Raw genomic sequence first — 18122 nt, forward strand, 5'->3', positions numbered from 1 at the left:
CTATTGCAAGTGGCTTAGTGAGTTGTAGAGAATGGTCAGACATAAGGGTACTATGTACTATGGTGATGAGTGTGAAAAGAATGGTTTGGATGCTTTATGGTACTGGTGTGGGCAGGTGCTAACCTGGCGCATCATGTGGCAACCAGGGTGCACAATGTCAAGTGAAGTAACTGTAGCCATGGTGAGGCCATCTCTGGCCACCCGGGCAGCAATGTTGTCGGGTGCTGATATCCTGTGTCCTGTGTAGCATTCGGTGATTGCGGAAAAGTTTGGTGTTGTTGTTGGTGATGCTGGTGTGCCTGGTGATATTGGTGTTGGGGCTGATTGTGGTGTGATTCTGAGGACCAAGGTGAGTCTTTTTTGAAGGCACCGATGTAGCTGGAATAGATGGCAGCTGATGTTGAGATGACAGAAGCGATCTGTCAGTTATGAGAGAGTTGCTCCAAGGAGGTGACAGTGATTCGACAGTTCACTGCAAAGACTTCCAACCTGCATACAGCTCAAAGTTTCCTTCCAAATCCTGAAGGCTTCAGCTTCTGACATTGGAAAGTGAACAGCTGTGAAATGGTAGCTTTTACACCACTTCTGCAGCTGTCAACTTGCCAAAGCTATAGAAAGTCATTGAACCCGACTCCACTTACCTGGCGAGTTCCAGGAGGGACAGCAAACCTGAAAAAAGGTGGTAAAATTGTAAGTGACTCCTTTTAATCTTCTTAAATAGCACTAAACTACCTGTTAAGTACATTAATGAAGTGGCCCGTCACCTGGCATCAGTTTTGCGATCGGCACACAGGCTTGACAGCTGAGAAACTCACACGGAGGCGGGTTTAGAGCGGGATCCCGATCCACTGTCAATCAGGGCCATTTTGCACTCGCAGGGCTGGGAAGATCCCCACCATGCTGTCTCACCTTGGAGCTCAGAATCAAACCAAGATAAACCCCAGCACCAACATCACCAGCCCCACCAGCAGCAGCAACATCAATGCCAGCAGCAGCAGCAACCACAACAGCACCCGAAGTTAAATCTGGGGGTGGAGCTTCAAAGTCTGTGCCAAAAGTTGAGGTGGCCAGAGTAACAAGAGATACACTGAGAAAGGTTGCCAGGGTAACGAGAGACACACAGAGGGCTGAAGCTCCACCTACCTTGAGTTCCACGGCCAGAGCTTGGAGTGGCAGGGGAGGAGGGACGGGGGGCAGGGTGGGGGGTGGATTGCCTGGGATTACAACAGGACTGGGAGGGGGAGCAATCGGCCCAGGATTGCAGCGGGACCGGGAGTGGGGGGGCCAACACCAGAACAATTAAGTAATCTTTAATGTAATCATCATCATAGGCAGTCCCTCGGAATCAAGGAAGACTTGCTTCCACTCTGAAAATGAGTCGTTAGGTGGCTGAACAGTCCAATACAAGAGCCACAGTCCCTGTCACAGGTGGGACAGATAGACGTTGAGGGAAAGGGTGGGTGGGACTGGTTTGCCGCACACTCTTTCCGCTGCCTGCGCTTGACTTCTGCATGCTTTCGGCGATGAGACTCGAGGTGCTCAGCGCCCTCCCGGATGTACTTCCTCCACTTAGGGTGGTCTTTGGCCAGGGACTCCCAGGTGTCAGTAGGGATATTGCACTTTATCAGGGAGGCTTTGAGAGTGTCCTTGTAACGTTTTCTCTGCCCACCTTTGGCTCGTTTGCCATGAAGGAGTTCCAAGTAGAGCACTTGCTTTGGGAGTGCCTGGCATGCGGACAATGTGGTCTGCCCAGTGGAGCTGATCAAGTGTGGTCAGTGCTTCAATGCTGATGATGTTGGCCTGGTTGAGGACGCTAATGTTGGTGCGACTGTCCTCCCAGGGGATTTGTAGGATCTTGCGGAGATTTCGTTGGTGATATTTCTCCAGCGACTTGAGGTGTCGACTATACATGGTCCATATCTCTGAGCAATACAGGAGAGCGGGTATTACTACAGCCCTGTAGACCATGAGATTGGTGGCAGTTTTGAGGGCCTGGTCTTCAAACACTCTTTTCCTCAGGCGGCCGAAGGCTGCACTGGCGCAATGTATGAAAAATGATCATTGTAAACTATCTTTATGAACAAGATTAAATTGCAAAGAAACAACTCCAATACGTAGGGTTTTTCTGATCAGTCCTTAAAAAAAATTGGTGTTGGGAAAAATTGCTTAAATGGCCAAAAACAGCCAAAAACAGCATGGAAATCAATTTTCACTCAGACCTGCACCAAAAAATCTGGCGTACAAAATATCCGGTGCTGACAGTTGCTGCTGGCGCACAAACTGAGAGGGAAGTTGCAAAATGAAAATTGCTCAAAAAAAATTAGCGGACGCCAAAAAAACGGCGGCCATCAGGGGGGAAAATTGAGCCCAAAGCCACTTCCCAGGTAGCAGTCAAAAATGAACAAGACTGGAAAGTTGTGCAAAGAAATAAATTTATGAGCGATATAAATATAATTGAAACTTAACATTAACATTTTGTGAAACGCTCATGTGCATACCCTTAAGCATCTACAATTGTGTCTTTTTTCATTTTCACGTGCTTAAATGATGTGCAACCCCTGTGGCTTCAGCAAAGTTTGAGGCAGGCTGCTCACTTTCCTGCTACGACTGTGCAGACACTTTTGGCGGAGGTCCTCTGGGGTTTGGAGCATGTGAGGGTCCCGCCTAAGATTGGCTTCCCACAAGTGCAGGGTGTCATCGACTGCACACATGTGGCCAACAAGGCACTCTATCAACACCCAGGAGTGTTCGTGAACCACAAAGGCTTCTGCTCCCTCAATGTGCAGCTTGTCTGCAACCATAAAAAGATTATGCATGTGTGTGCCAGATTCCCTGGCAGCTGTCATGATTTTTTTATGCTGCGCCAATCCACCCTCTCTCAGCTCTTTGTATTTCCAAACAGATTTATTCACTGGTTGGCTGCTTGGAGACAAGGGCTATTCAATGAAGACGTGGTTGATGACACCATTGAGGAGGCCAAGCAATGAGGCCAAGGATCACTAAAATGATAACCACATGTCCACCAGATATGTCACAGAGCAAGCGATCAGCATGTTGAAGCTGCGTTTCAGATGCATTGACAAACCTGGAGGAGCCCTGGAGATCTGGAGGTACGCACCAGCCAGGGTCTCCAGAATCATCATCATCATATGCTGCATGCTGTACAACATAACGCATCAATGAGGCTTAGAGCTGCAGGAGGAGCAAGGCACATAGCACACAGCCTCTTTGGAGGAGGAGGAGGAGGAGGAGGAGGAGGAACATGAGGAGGAGGAGGAACCAGAGATGGAGATGACACCAGCAGTGACGCATTTTGCTGCCCGGGAGGCCTGGGATGGCCTCATAATGGCCCTATTTACTTAACTTGCTCACAGATGCTGTACCAACTTACCCATCACCACCCCCAAAAACAACACAAAGCAGTACTACCATAATCAAGTCATTCCTGTCACCGAAAACCCCAGTGCTCGAGGTTAAGTAATGTCTCACCATTCACCCCAAGTAACAAAGCCACTCCCCAGGTAGCAGGCAAAAATGGACAAAACGGGAAAGTAGTGCAAAGAAATACATTTGTGTGTCATGAATAAAACTAAAACTAAACACTAACATTTTGGCAAACACCCATGTGCATGTACAATTGTATCTTTTTTCATTTCTCCGTGCTTCTATGGAGTGCAACCCCTGTGGCTCCAGCAGAGGTAGATGCAGGCTGCTCACTTCTCTGCTGTGACTGCTTTAACGCTTTGACACTTTTGGCAGATGTGCTCTGGGTTTGAAAGCATCGGGATCCGAGGCAGCATGTGGAGCTTTGACTGATGGGGGGGCAACGGGGGAGAAGTGTTAGTGCTTTGAGAGGAGCTCCCACTTCCATGTCCGCTCTCTCCATCATCCCTCTCATGGACCACCCGCACTTCCCTGCTCGCAAGGAACTTGAGAGTGCCTTGCTGCACATCAGTGGGGCAATGAACGCCCAAGTCTAAGTTGCTATCCCTCCTCGAGATGAGGTCAATGAGAGTCTGCTATCTGTTGTACACAGCAAGCATGTTCTCGTTCAATTAGTGCATTTGCTGCTCCATGCAGGTGGACATCCTTTCCATGGAACAGCACATCGTCGTCATCGCCTGCGATATGGTGGTGCTCATGTTGGAGATTGTTTTTTTATTCGTCCATGGGATGTGGGGGTTGCTTGCAAGGCCAGCATTTATTGTCCATTCCTAATTGCCCTTGATAAGATGGTGGTGAGCCGCCTTCTTGAACCGCTGCGTGTGGTGAAGGTACTCCCAAAGTGCTGTTAGGGAGGGAGTTCAAGGATTTTGACACAGCAATGATGATGGAACAGCGATACATTTCTAAATCAGGATGGTATGTGACTTGGAGGGGAACGTGGAGGTGGTGGTGTTCTCATGCGCCTGCTGCCCTTGTCCTTTTAGGTGGTAGAGGTCGCGGGTTTGGGAGGTGTCGTCGAAGAAGCCTTGACGAGTTACTACAGTGTATCTTGTAGATGGTACACACTGCAGCCACAGTTCGCCGGTGATGGAGGGAGTGAATGTTTAAGGTGGTGGATGGGGTGCCAATCAAGCGGGCTGCTTTGGTTTGGATGGTGTTGAGCTTCTTGACTGTTGTTGGAGCTGCACTTGTCCAGGCAAGTGGAGAGTATTCCATCACACTCCTGACTTGTGCCTTGTAGATGGTGGGTAGGCTTTGGGGAGTCAGGAGGTGAGACAATTGCCGCAGAATACCAAGCCTCTGATTTGCTCTTGTTGCCACAGTATTTGTGTGGCTGGTCGAGTTAAGTTTCTGGTCAATGGTGACCCCCAGGATGTTGATGATGGAGGATTCGGCGATGATAATGCCGTTGAATGTCAAGGGGCGGTGGTTAGACTCTCGCTTGTCGGAGATAGTCATTGCCTGGTACTTATGTGGTGCGAATGTTACTTGCCACTTATCAGCCCAAACCTGAATGTCGTCCAGGTCTTGCTGCAGGCAGCCATGGACTGCTCCATTATCTGAGGAGTTGTGATTGGCACTTAACACTGTGCAGTCATCAGCGAGCATCCCCACTTCTGAACTTATGATGGAGGGATGGCCATTGATGAAGCAGCTGAAGATGGTTGGGCCTAGGGCACTGCCCTGAGAAACACCTGCAGCGATGTCCTGGGGCTGTGATGATTGACCTCCAACCATCACAATCATCTTCCTTTGTGTTAGGTATGACTTCAGCCAGTAGAGAGTTTGCCTCCTGATTCCCATTGACTTTTCCCATTTTACTAGGGCCCCTTGATGCAACACTCGGTTACATGCTGCTTGATGTCGAGGGCAGTCACTCTCACCTCACCTCTGTAATTCAGCTCTGATGTCCATGTTTGGACCAAGGCTGTAATGAGGTCTGGAACTGAGTGCTCCTGGCGGAACCCAAACTAGGAATCGGTGAGCAGATTATTGGTGAGTAAGTGCCGTTTATAGCACTGTCGACGACACCTTCCATCACTTTGCTGATGATTGAGAGTAGATTGATGAGGCAGTAATTGGCCGGATTGGATTTGACCTGCTTTTTGTGGACAGAACATACCTGAGCAGTTTTCCACATTGTCAGATAGATGGCAGTATTGTAGCTGTACTGGAACAGCTTGGCTAGAGGCATGGCTCTTTCTGGAGCACACGTCTTCAGCACGACAGCCTGGATGTTGTCAGGGCCCATAGCCTTTGCTGTCTCCAGTGCACTCAGCCGTTTCTTGATAGCACGTGGAGTGAATCGAATTGGCTGAAGACTGCGCTCTGTGATGGTGGGGACCTCAGGAGGAGGCTTATATGTATCATCCACTCAGCACTTCTGGCTGAAGATGGTTGCAAACACTTCAACCTTACCTTTTGCACTCACATGCAGAGCTTTGATCTGATCCAGTGATTGTGGGTTCGCTTAGCCCAGTCTATGGCATGCTGCTTCTGCTTTTTTCATGCATGTATTGCTGTGAATCATCCTGTGTTGCAGCTTCCTCAGGTTGGCACTTCATTTTTAGGTATGCCTGGTGCTGCTCCTGGCATGCTCTTCTACACTCCTCCAGTCTCTGTACAGTCGCACACATCGTGGCTGCAAAAGCTGCAAGAGACTCGCACATTTGTTGCTGCACTTCTAAGATCACCCTCTTTCTCGATGGCCCCCGAGGTTAAACATCGGCATGCAGCTGAGCAGAGCTGGGAGCATCTTGTGCCCTCTGGCGAGGACTCTCCACTGCTGTCCCTGTCTCCACCATCTGCTTTTGCTCACTTATGATCTGTGAGACATCAGGTGACAATACTACTCTAACTTGCATAGGAACTGAGGTGCGCGTATCTGTGCTAGTGGTGGGTGTGCGTGGGTCCATTGACAGTGCACCCTCAGAGGCTGGAGGTTCCTCTGAGAATGGGGTAGCAGGGGCTGCATTTGATGGACCTGTGGGAGAGTAAAGAGATGAATTAGAAGTCTTATAATAAGATTGCGTGACGTTACCGTTAAGCACATGATGACATTTTAATGGCTACTGACATCAGTCACCATGAGTGACTGTTGTAGGCCATGTGGCTGTACGAGATTTAGTCACCAGGTTACTGGGAGGTGCCCCTCTCTCTGGCTCTACTGGCAGCTCTGCAACTCCAGAGATGTCAAGCACCTCCTCTTCTGCTGGAGTGAATATTGGAGGGCGACCCCCGGTTCGGTGCTTCTCTTTGTTATTTTGCATTCTCTTCTCCTGCAAGGAGAGAAAGAAGAGCACTTTGAGTGTAAGGAATGGATGGGATACATGTGCAGAGGGTGACTATAAGGGAGTGGCATGACATTGCCAAATGGCCTCCTTCTGTGGCGCTACTTCCTATGATTGCATTAGGATGAGGGCGAGTGTCAGTGGTGGTTAGTCAGATGGGCACATGAGTAGGTGCATAGACAGGGAGGGATGGGTACACCTGCAAGGTAGGTTGGTGTGCGGAGTGACGTGCTGGAGTAGGCTTGGGAAGGTAAAGTGGGGGGAGTTGGGGTGACACACACTTCAGGATGTAGGTGCATGTGGCATTGTGCTCACCTTTCCTGACCTCATTAGGTCATTGAAGGCTGGATTTTCAGCTTTGCTCATTTCGGGGCGGTAATGGCAGCGGAGCAGTAAAGTTTGCACCCAACAACAATTTGCGCCACAGTCAGCAAAATTCGGTAGCTGGGCCCTGAGTGTGGGGCGGAGTGCTAAGGGAGGCATTGCACACCTCTCTTAGCGCGCTAGGCCGGCTGAGCAACCGGAAACCCCGAGCTAAACAGCTGGTCTCGGAGCATCCTAAGAGAGGCCTGGGGGAAAAAAGAACCTGAAAAAAACCCATCAAAAACATTCCCAATAAATAAATCACCCCAACACAATCTAAATGGCGTGGATAGAGAACTGGCAGACAGGAAGCAGAGAGTCGGGATAAATGGGTTCTTTTCAGAATGACAGACAGTGACTAGTGGAGTGCCGCAGGGCTCAGTGCTGGGACCTCAGCTCTTTACAATATACATTAACGATTTAGATGAAGGAATTGAGGGTAATATCTCCAAATTTGCAGATGACACTAAACTGGGTGGCGGTGTGAGCTGTGAGGAGGACGCTAAGAGGCTGCAGGGTGACTTGGACAGGTTAGGTGAGTGGGCAAATGCATGGCAGATGCATTATAGAAACATAGAAACATAGAAACTAGGTGCAGGAGCAGGCCATTCAGCCCTTCTAGCCTGCACCGCCATTCAATGAGTTCATGGCTGAACATGAAACTTCAGTACCCCCTTCCTGCTTTCTCGCCATACCCCTTGATCCCCCGAGTAGTAAGGACTTCATCTAACTCCCTTTTGAATATATTTAGTGAATTGGCCTCAACTACTTTCTGTGGTAGAGAATTCCACAGGTTCACCACTCTCTGGGTGAAGAAGTTTCTCCTCATCTCGGTCCTAAATGGTTTAGCCCTTATCCTTAGACTGTGACCCCTGGTTCTGGACTTCCCCAACATTGGGAACATTCTTCCTGCATCTAACCTGTCTAAACCTGTCAGAATTTTAAACGTTTCTATGAGGTCCCCTCTCATTCTTCTGAACTCCAGTGAATACAAGCCCAGTTTATACTGTGGATAAATGTGAGCTTATCTGTTTTGGGGACAAAAACTCAAAGGCAGAATATTATCTGAATGGTGGCAGATTAGGAAAAGGGGAGGTGCAATGAGACCTGCGTGTCATGGTTCATCATTCATTGAAAGTTGGCATGTAGGTATAGCAGGCGGTGAAGAAGGCAAATGGTATGTTGGCCTTCATAGCTAGGGGATTTGAGTATAGGAGCAGGGAGGTCTTACTGCAGTTGTACAGGGCCTTGGTGAGGCCTCACCTGGAATATTGTGTTCAGTTTTGGTCTCCTAATCTGAGGAAGGACGTTCTTGCTATTGAGGGAGTGCAGCGAAGGTTCACCAGACTGATTCCCGGGATGGCTGGACTGACATATGAGGAGAGACTGGATCAACTGGGCCTTTATTCACTGGAGTTTAGAAGGATGAGAGGGGATCTCATAGAAACATATAAGATTCTGACAGGCTGACAGGACTAGACAAGTTAGATGTGGGAAGAATGTTCCCGATGTTGGGGAAGTCCAGAACCAGAGGACATAGTCTTAGGATAAGGGATAGGCCATTTAGGACTGAGATGAGGAGAAACGTCTTCACTCAGAGAGTTGTTAACCTGTGTAATTCCCTGCCACAGAGAGTTGTTGATGCCAGTTCATTGGATATATTCAAGAGGGAGTTAGATATGGCCCTTACGGCTAAGGGGATCAAGGGGTATGGAGGGAAAGCAGGAAAGGCGTACTGAGGGAATGATCAGCCATGATCTTATTGAATGGTGGTGCAGGCTCGAAGGGCCGAATGGCCTACTCCTGCATCTATTTTCTATGTTTCAATGGGCCCAAGTTTCGGCCTCAGTTGCTCCTGATTTTTTGGAGCAACTGGTGTAGAACGGAGTATCTTAGAAATTCAAATTCTCGGCATTTAGTTTGCTCCAGTTCTAGTCAGTTAGAACAGTTTCACTTTGGAACAGAATTTTTTTTCCAACCACTTACGCCTGTTTTCAAAGATTTGGCAGTGAAAACTTACTCCAAACTAACTTAGAATGGAGTAAGGGAAGATTTTTGAACGCTCGAAAAAACCTTGTCTACACTTTAGAAAATCAGGCGTAGGTTACAAGTTAGGCGTAGGGAACGAGGTGGGAGCGGAGAGGGGGGGGGGGGAAGTCATTAAATTCTACAATCAATCCTTAGTTATACTTATACAAATATTATACAAATAAATCCAACCTGAATAAAAATTTATAAGCAAAGAAAAGATTAAATAAACCATGCTCCTACCTGTGTGAAACATCAGCAGACTTCGAGCTGCTGTGCTTCAGGCAGACCTTTCATGTTGGAGACAAGCAGGGGTGTGGCTTCAGTGTCTCGACGGCAGCCCCAAAAGCGGCAGCAAGCAGCCTTCGAGCTGAGCTGCTGTGCTGCAGGCAGGCCTTCATTCTGTTAGTGGCTGGCCGGCAGCCGAAGGATCAACACCGGGCGCACGCAGCTTTTCAAGGGGGTTGAGGCCATTCGGCCATGGGATAGGAGCGGCGTCAGTTGCTGGCCGGCAGCCGAAGGGTCAACACCAGATGCACGCAGCTTTTCAAGGGGGCTGAGGCCATTCGGCCATGGGATAGGAGCGGCGTCAGTGGCTGGCCGGCAGCCGAAGGATCAACACCAGATGCACGCAGCTTTTCAAGGGGGTTGAGGCCATTCGGCCATGGGATAGGAGCGGCGTCAGTGGCTGGCCGGCAGCCGAGTCCTTTTAAAAATGGCCGAGTGCTAATGTTTGTTTGACACTGCGCGTGCGCGCACGCTCCAATGCGCATGCGCAGGGTTGCGTGCACCACGTTGGCTCATTTAAATTGGACCCCCCCCCCGACTACTTACAGAATCGGCGCGAGTGTTTGGCTCCGTCCCCCGCTGTCAAGAGCGCGCCGCGCCAAGCTGAGATCAAGCTCCGAGGAGCCGGAGAATATTGCATTTTTTTCTGCCGCACTTTTAGGCGCGAAGAACAGGTGTCCAGCTTGGAGGTGCAGGCCGAAACTTGGGGCCTATGTTTCTAAATCGCAAAAAAAATAAAATAAAAAACGATCGCACTTACCTGAGGTTGACATTACTTACCTCACTGCAGCCGCGACAGCTCGGATTGCTCACTTTCGCAGGCGGTTTCAGCACGGCACTCTATGGAGCGCTACAGATCGGGTGGGAGCAAAATATCAAAACCAGTGTCGTAACCAGTTGCACACCGGATCGCCTCTTCCAGGCAGTAATGCTCCGCGACCTATCAAAACCGGCCCTTAAAATCTCGGCTGGGCGCTGGAAGCTGGCGCCCGCCCGGAAGAGCTTACCGCCGCTGAGGCGAAAACAAGCCGAAAATCTTTTGCGACACTGGATCCACATCCACCTCACGACATCCCTGCTGCTAACTTCCTCTGCGATCTCCAGCCATGTGCTCTTGGTGTTTCTGGCTGGTATTTTGGGGCAATCCCCAGAGAAGAGGACCTCCTTGAGTGGTCTGACTCCCTGGAACAGCACTGCCAGGGAGGAATCAGGGAATCTTGGCGCAGCCTTCTATCTGTGTGACTCCAGGACCCACAAGCATCTCAGTATTATGCAGCAATTTCTAGCTCTCCCAAACACCTTTACCTCGCCTACAATAACTTTGAACTGGGATGTATGAAAGGCTATTTTAAATATTCATGTTAAAAACGAGTCACCGGTGACGTCAGCAGCTAATTGGGCCGGGAGATCTGCATGACTGTTTCAATTGATGTAATTGAGTTAAACGCGCAGTGCAGAATGCACTGTTGCAAAGTGTGGGATGGGGAGCCACTACGTGGCCCGCATGCACCCCTCCCGATGCTCAGGTAAAGATTCCGGCCATATGTGTTCAGTACTATATTAGACTGATAAGAAAGTGAAAGGGACATATGCCTGGGGCCGGTAATTGCGTAGTGTCTTGTTTTGGACCAGTAACCTCCACGAAGCGGGAGTTCCTGCGCCAGACCCGGGAGTTCCACCCCACTCGCGAAATTGGGGTTTCCGCACAAAAAACATGCTCCACTTCCTCTCTGGGGCACTGAGCAGAGGGAGCGGGGAACAGTGCTATGCACTAGGCCACATAGTGCTGCCGCATAGAAGGGGCCCTGCATTTCATTAAAGGGGATGGCCCAAGCTGCAGACTCTGTAGGGCCCTACCTGGACCACCAGGGAGCGGGGTGCCGTACCATGAGCCTGGCATTCAAGTGGAGTGCTAGGTTGTCAGATCGCGGCATGGACCCCGCATTCAAGGAGGCAACAGGCCGCAACAGGTAAGTCGGCCGATTTTTTTATTTATGTGCACACCACCTCCCCTTTAACTAGTGCTTCACGAGTGGCCGGCTGCAATGTATCGCCCAGTGCAGCTTCAGGGGGCGATACCTAATTTTTGCTCCCGGGGCGAAAACGGGTCGCTGCGCATGGTGATTACATTGTCATCGCCGCGCAGCGGAGTGGGGCGCTACCGGTTACTGCTGCCGCTAAAGCCCCACGGAATTTAGCAGGAGTCATTCATGGCGCCGCCCCTGGATAAAAAGTCATTTCCACCCAGGGGCATTAATTGCCTCAAACGTCCCCGATTTCTTCCCCTGGGTGTCTGAAACACCTGCCTGTTTCAGGTGGCAGGCCTATTTAATATGCAGTGAGCGTGCACACTCCAATCAATTCCAGGGGTGTAGAGGAGAAGAGGCCCAGCCAAGTTAAGTTTGATATAATTTTTGGGGAGCCAGGAGAAGTCCGTCTCCATGATCGTGCCCTCTCTCCCTGACCGGAATGACTCGATAATTGTAAGCCTCGCTGGCCAAATGTTAATGAGCTGTTGCTCAAAATCACTGACGCTTCTTTGCTTTGAAATTTAAAATCCACTCCCCTCTGTGTCAGCTGCAAACTTGCTCTCTCAATGGACCACTGATTTGGCCTCTTAAGGCATTTGATTCTTGATATTTGCATAAATTCAGCATGGCATTGACTCATAAAGTGTCACTTCAGCTATTGATTTGCTTGCTATTCGCTGTGTAGCTTCACTTAACTTTGAAGTATTTTATATGATAGCTTGTTCTGTGGCTTAATTGACCAGGAAAAGTTCAACCTGATATGAAAGGACAACCTCCTTGGGCATTTCAGCAAAAGCAAAACGCCTAATTAATATGCTTTGCAACAAAACACAGAAACACCGAAACCATTAGCAGTCATTTCATCCAGGAAACTATTATCTTTTCAAGCCCACGCTGGAATTGTTCAACCATATAATTTGGTATTATTAAAAGCATTTAAAAATATAATTCATGCACAACGTTGCTTACTTTTCACATTTTACGAAACATGCTAACATTGATCTCAAGGTGGTCTGATCTCAATACTTGACATAAATTGTTTCTACATCAAAATCCAAAAAAGAAGCTGGTTGTGATTGTGTTACTTTCATCATCAGAGAAACTGGTGTTGTAGAAACAGCAGCAGAGTTTGTTGCCATCAACTATACAATGAAAGCCAGCCCTGTAGTAGCTGATGCCACATGAAGAGATGGGCCTCACTTTGTTTCTGTCAAAAACAGTTAAAGGCCGCTGAATTTCCTGCTCCCCCAACCATGTCCTCCAATCAGTGAGCTGCCTGTCAGCACTAATTGAGTGCTGGCAGCTCACCAAACCTATACAGATGAGATCTGACCATGAAAATGGTTTGGGCCCCTCACTGGTGTCATCTGGCAGGCAGTGCATTCATTCTGCCCACTGCCAGCTCGATGTATGCTATATATGAAAATCGGCCCCTTCAAATCCATAACTTCAGATCAAATTTCTTCTCCCTGTCCCATTCCTGCAAACCCCATTCTTTTCATGATTGTAGTGTATGACTTTTATTTCCAGTGCAATAAAATAAGTTTTTCAAAACAGAAATAAAGGCTAGAAGTTACTATTGACAATCATAGTTAACAAATGTTTAATGCTCTCATGTGGCATTCCTCGATCCGTTACTTTAACACAGGTGTTAGTCCATTTATTTGAAATGATTTGAAGCCTATGTTAAAGTAGAGGATAGAGGATTTATCATGAGGTGAATTTTAGTCTTTGCTGCTTGGAAGCGCAGGAAGGGAACGCTGGCAGGGAGGATGGCCTGCCAGTAACAGGACCCGCTGGCTTTTCCATCCACTGAAATTAACGGAAGGAAAATCCGATGCGTTCTGTACAGGGCATGCATTCTTCTCCACCAGATATTCCTTTCTATTCCTCGCCCAGATGATGCTCAACACCAAAGACGAAGACCTATTCCCATGTGCTCATCTAATGTTAAATGTCAGCAGTAATTTCTAGCCTTTTAGGGTTTTTAAAATAGAAAATGCTTGAAATGTACAGCAGATTGATCAGCATCTAAAAGAAGAAAAGTTAGATCAACATTTGAGCATGACACTTGGTTCGAAAGTTTTGTTTCGATGATATTGAATCATCTTTATTCATTTTGAAACTTCTTAAAGTAAAAATTGTTTATTTAAAATGTTTTAATCAGCATTCCCTCAGTCCAGGTAATCATCCCCTATCTCTGCGTTGCCATAGGGCCTGCGACAGGGATAGATGCAACAATGAGCCATTTTTGTCTTGTGAATGTAGAATGCACTGCTGGTTGGGATTATTGTAGGTTCATGTTCCTGAAGATTTCAGGTAACAAATGACGGAAGTGAAATTCGTCACCTTAGCACTAGTTGGTAAGGCCAGCTTCAGAGAAAAAAATGGCTGCCGCCGAGTTCCGTGGCAGCCACCATTTTGGGCAAGTGGCTGTTTCCTGCGCTCACTAGAGAAATGGTAATGAGGCAGATCGTGATGTCAATCAATGTGCAATGCTGATTTGATGCACGACCTGCCACTTTTGACATCGCCGCTCCATTCAAAACCCTCTCCAAATAACGAACAGCTGAACATGTGTTCAGCAGCAGGAAGGACCACCCCAACCCCCACCAGCACTATTTAAAGGGATCAGCAACAACTTGCAGGTGACTTGTTTTTTGATTTCTATTGGCTCTGTGTAAGTTTGTGCATTGTAGAATGTTTGAAGCATTCTAGACTTATTTAATGTTGGTGAGGTGACAGGGAGTGTTGCTGCAAGTGGAGAACACCTTGCTTCTGATTTCAAGGGTTTTGCTTACACTATTTTCTCCCAGTCATGGGGTCTCTACTTGCAGTCCACCTTGAGCTGGAGTATGACCGGGAGATGGAGCAGAGGCAGCGAAGAAGAAGACAAGCTACTCACAGAGGGAGGAGGAAGAGGGACAGGAGGGCTCTCAGCAGGAGGCTTTGCCCACCTAAGGTCCTCCGAGAGCACTTCTTCTAACCTTCACTTAAGCCTGTCGCAGGCTCCGCTCACCAAGGACTTGGTCACAGAGCTCTGCTACCTCCTGTAACCAGACCTGCAGCTTCAGAGAAGGGCGAGGACGGTGCTACCAGTGGCAGCAGTCCTGGCAGCAGTCATGATGCCATAATCCTGCACCACTCCTGTGTGCCTGCAATCTTCCAGCCAACATGCCAAACCCGAGGGTGGCTGGTTGGAGATGAAGGCGATCTGCTCTACACCTGGCTGATGACTGGCCTCCGCAATCCCACCACTCGTGGCCAGCAGTCATATAATGAAAACCAAGCTGCCACAAGGAACCTCATCGAGCAGACCATCGGGGTCCTGAAGCAATGGTTCCGCTGCCTTGACCACTCGAGAGGTGCCCTTCAGTACACACCAGAGCAGGTGTCCCATTTCGTGGTGGTCTGCTGCATCCTCCACAAATTGGCCATCATGAAGCTGCAGGCCCTGCCACCACTGGTTCCGGGACCACCTTAGGAGGCGGAGGAGGAAAAGGAGAAAGGCAGGCAGCAGATGCCCAATCCATACGGGCTGTCCGTGAGTGCCTCATCAGAATCTGGTTCCTTTGAATGAAACCCCAGATCCCTGTTGCTCACCACTTTACCAACTTACCATCCCGCATCAAACATCACGGTGTCCTCTTGGGCACAAAGTTGAAATGAGAGCCATCACAAAAAAACATTCCAAATATAATTTATAAATTTATCAATTCCAATACTACACAACATCAAGTAATCGCCCCTGTGCATTCCCTTAGTGCCTGTCTTTCATGTTCCTTTGCCTACTTCCAGTGCTCCTATGCACTGCTACCACAGTGGCTATAGCATGGCTGGTGGAAGGCTGCTGACTTTCCATGGGGGAGACTGCAGATGGTCTTGCAGGACAACTTCGAGCAGCTCTGGGCCTGGGCGGCAGCATTCTGGGCTAACTGGCTGACAGGCAGCAGCAAGGGCACTGGCAGAGTGGCAGGGATGGATTAGGAATGCTGTCACCCTGAGGGAGGACAGCAGGTTCTTGCTCCATGGAGCCACTGTCACTCCCCTTGGGTGGCACTTCAGCATTCCTAGCCTTCTCTTGGAGCACAGATTGCTGGACTGCTGTGAGACCATGCAAACCTCTTTCCGCACTCATAAACCCAGCCACCGTGGCATCAGTCTGAGCTTCCACTGCAGGACTGAGACGTTGGGTCGCTTCGGCTTGTGCTACAATGGAAGCTGCGACAACGCCCATTACATCCAGCATCATGGATGGGTTCACAAGTGTCCTAATGGAGTTGTCCATCATTTCTATTCTGGAAATCATCAGCTCCAAACTGCACGCAAAGCCCTATGAAATGCTAGAGTGGACTCCTCTATGCTCCTTGACACTGACAAGAGGTTTTCTGCCAGGCTTGCTATTGCATCAAGATTTTCCGTGTACATGCCCATTTTCTGACGGCTGCCCCATCGAGGTCATCATCTGAATCCTGTGCAGCAGAACACGTGCGCGAACTCATCCTCCAGGGAATGGGCACCCAAGCAGCCCTTTCCCCCAGTCTGACTGCAGCCCACTCGTGCCCAGTGACTAACCACGTGCAGTTCCCGCATCTATTCTACCCTCTAAAGTACGCACAGTGCCATTTTCTGAGCTGGTGTCTGGGAGTGTCAGATTGAGTTATGGTGTCTCTTCTTCTCCTTCACTCTCCTCCTCATCAATGTTGGGGACAGACTGTGCTGGTGACAGTTCTTGGGTATCCTAAAGGAGAGAGGCACAAGGGTTGGGTTGTGGTGAGGGGAGGGGGGAAAGCAAGATGTGCATCTTAAACCATCAGCATATGAGAAGAGATTGTGGAATGAGAGCAAATGGAATGTAAGAAGAAATAGTAGGAATGAGCATACCGTCATCAGCAATGCTTTCAACCTCACTACTCGTTACTCACCATGGCTTCAGTGACAACCCCTCCAATGATCTATAGCACTGTCTCCTCCAGCTCAGTGAGGTTCTGAAGTCGGGCTTCCCCATCGTCCATTTGCTGCTGCTCATGTCAGTTGTATGCCACCTTTGCCTGCAAGAGAAAGGGAAGTGTGTGAGTGAGTGTAACGTAGCCAAGTTTGCTGACGATACAAAGATGGGAGGAAAAGCAATGTGTAAGGAGGACACAAAAAATCTGCAAAAGGACATAGACAGGCTAAGTGAATGGGCAAAAATTTGGCAGATGGAGTATAATGTTGGAAAGTGTGAGGTCATGCACTTTGGCAGAAAAAAATCAAAGAGCAAGTTATTATTTAAATGGAGAAAGATTGCAAAGTGCCGTAGTACAGCGGGATCTGGGTGTACTTGTGCATGAAACACAAAAGGATAGTATGCAGGTACAGCAAGTGATCAGGAAGGCCAATGATATTTTGGCCTTTATTGCAAAGGGGATGGAGTATAAAAGCAGGGAAGTCTTGCTACAGCTATATAAGGTATTGGTGAGGCCACACCTGGAATACTGCGAGCAGTTTTGGTTTCCATATTTACGAAAGGATATACTTGCTTTGGACGCAGTTCAGAGAAGGTTCACTAGGTTGATTCCGGGGATGAGGGGTTTGACTTGTGAGGAAAGGTTGAGTAGGTTGGGTCTCTACTCATTGGAGTTCAGAAGAATGAGAGGTGATCTTATCGAAATGTATAAGATTATGAGGGGGCTTGACGAGGTGGATGCAGTGAGGATGTTTCCACTGATAGGGGAGACTAGAACTAGAGGGTATGATCTTAGAATAAGGGGTTGCCCATTTAAAACAGAGTTGAGGAGGAATTTCTTCTCTCAGAGGGTTGTAAATTTGTGGAATTTGCTGCCTCAGAGAGCTGTGGAAGCTGGGACATTGAATAAATTTAAGACAAAAGTAGTTTCTTGAGCGATAAGGGGATAAAAGGTTATGGGGAGCAGGCAGGAAAGTGGAGCTGAGTCCATGATCAGATCAACCATGATCTTATTGAATGGCGGAGCAGGCTTGAGGGGCCATATGACCTACTCCTGTTCCTATTTCTTATGTTCTGATGTTCTTATGAGTGTGATACAATGTGTTTGGATTATGTGCCTACCATGGTTGAATAGTTGGCCGTGCTTGCAAGGTGTGAGATGTGGGTGTGAGTCTTGCAACATTGGTAAGTGTGTGAGGGTGAGGTGTAGCTCTGATTGTGAAGTACAAGGCGTGATTGATAGAGATTATTGGTCGGTGAGTGATGGGGGTGCGGTGCATTGAGCAGCGTGTGAGGCTAGTGGTGCCGGTGGTGGGATATAGCTGTTGAAGATGCATTCATTCAGCTTTACCACTCGTGTCAGGTCATTAAACTTCTTGTGCCACTGGATCCAGGTTCTGAGGGGCAGTCACGTGGCACTGACGGCTTGTTCTATTTTCTCCCATTGCTTTCTGGCCTGCTGCACTCCTGCAGGTAGAGGGGCTGATGTCTTCTCTGCACCCCCAGGACCAAGGCCTCCAGTGCCTCATCTGAAAACATCCTTGTTCGCTCTCTTCATTGTTGAACCATGGCTTCAGAGTGACAACGAGGTGCTTCTCATAGAAATCATAGACATTTACAGCACGGAAGGAGGCCATTTTGGCCTATCGTGTCCATGCTGGCTGACAAAGAGCTATCCAGCCTAATCCCACTTTCTAGCTCTTGGTCCATAGCCCTGTAGGTTACAGC

Source organism: Pristiophorus japonicus, chromosome 2 (assembly GCF_044704955.1).
Source record: "Pristiophorus japonicus isolate sPriJap1 chromosome 2, sPriJap1.hap1, whole genome shotgun sequence".
NCBI classification, from domain to species: domain Eukaryota; kingdom Metazoa; phylum Chordata; class Chondrichthyes; family Pristiophoridae; genus Pristiophorus; species Pristiophorus japonicus.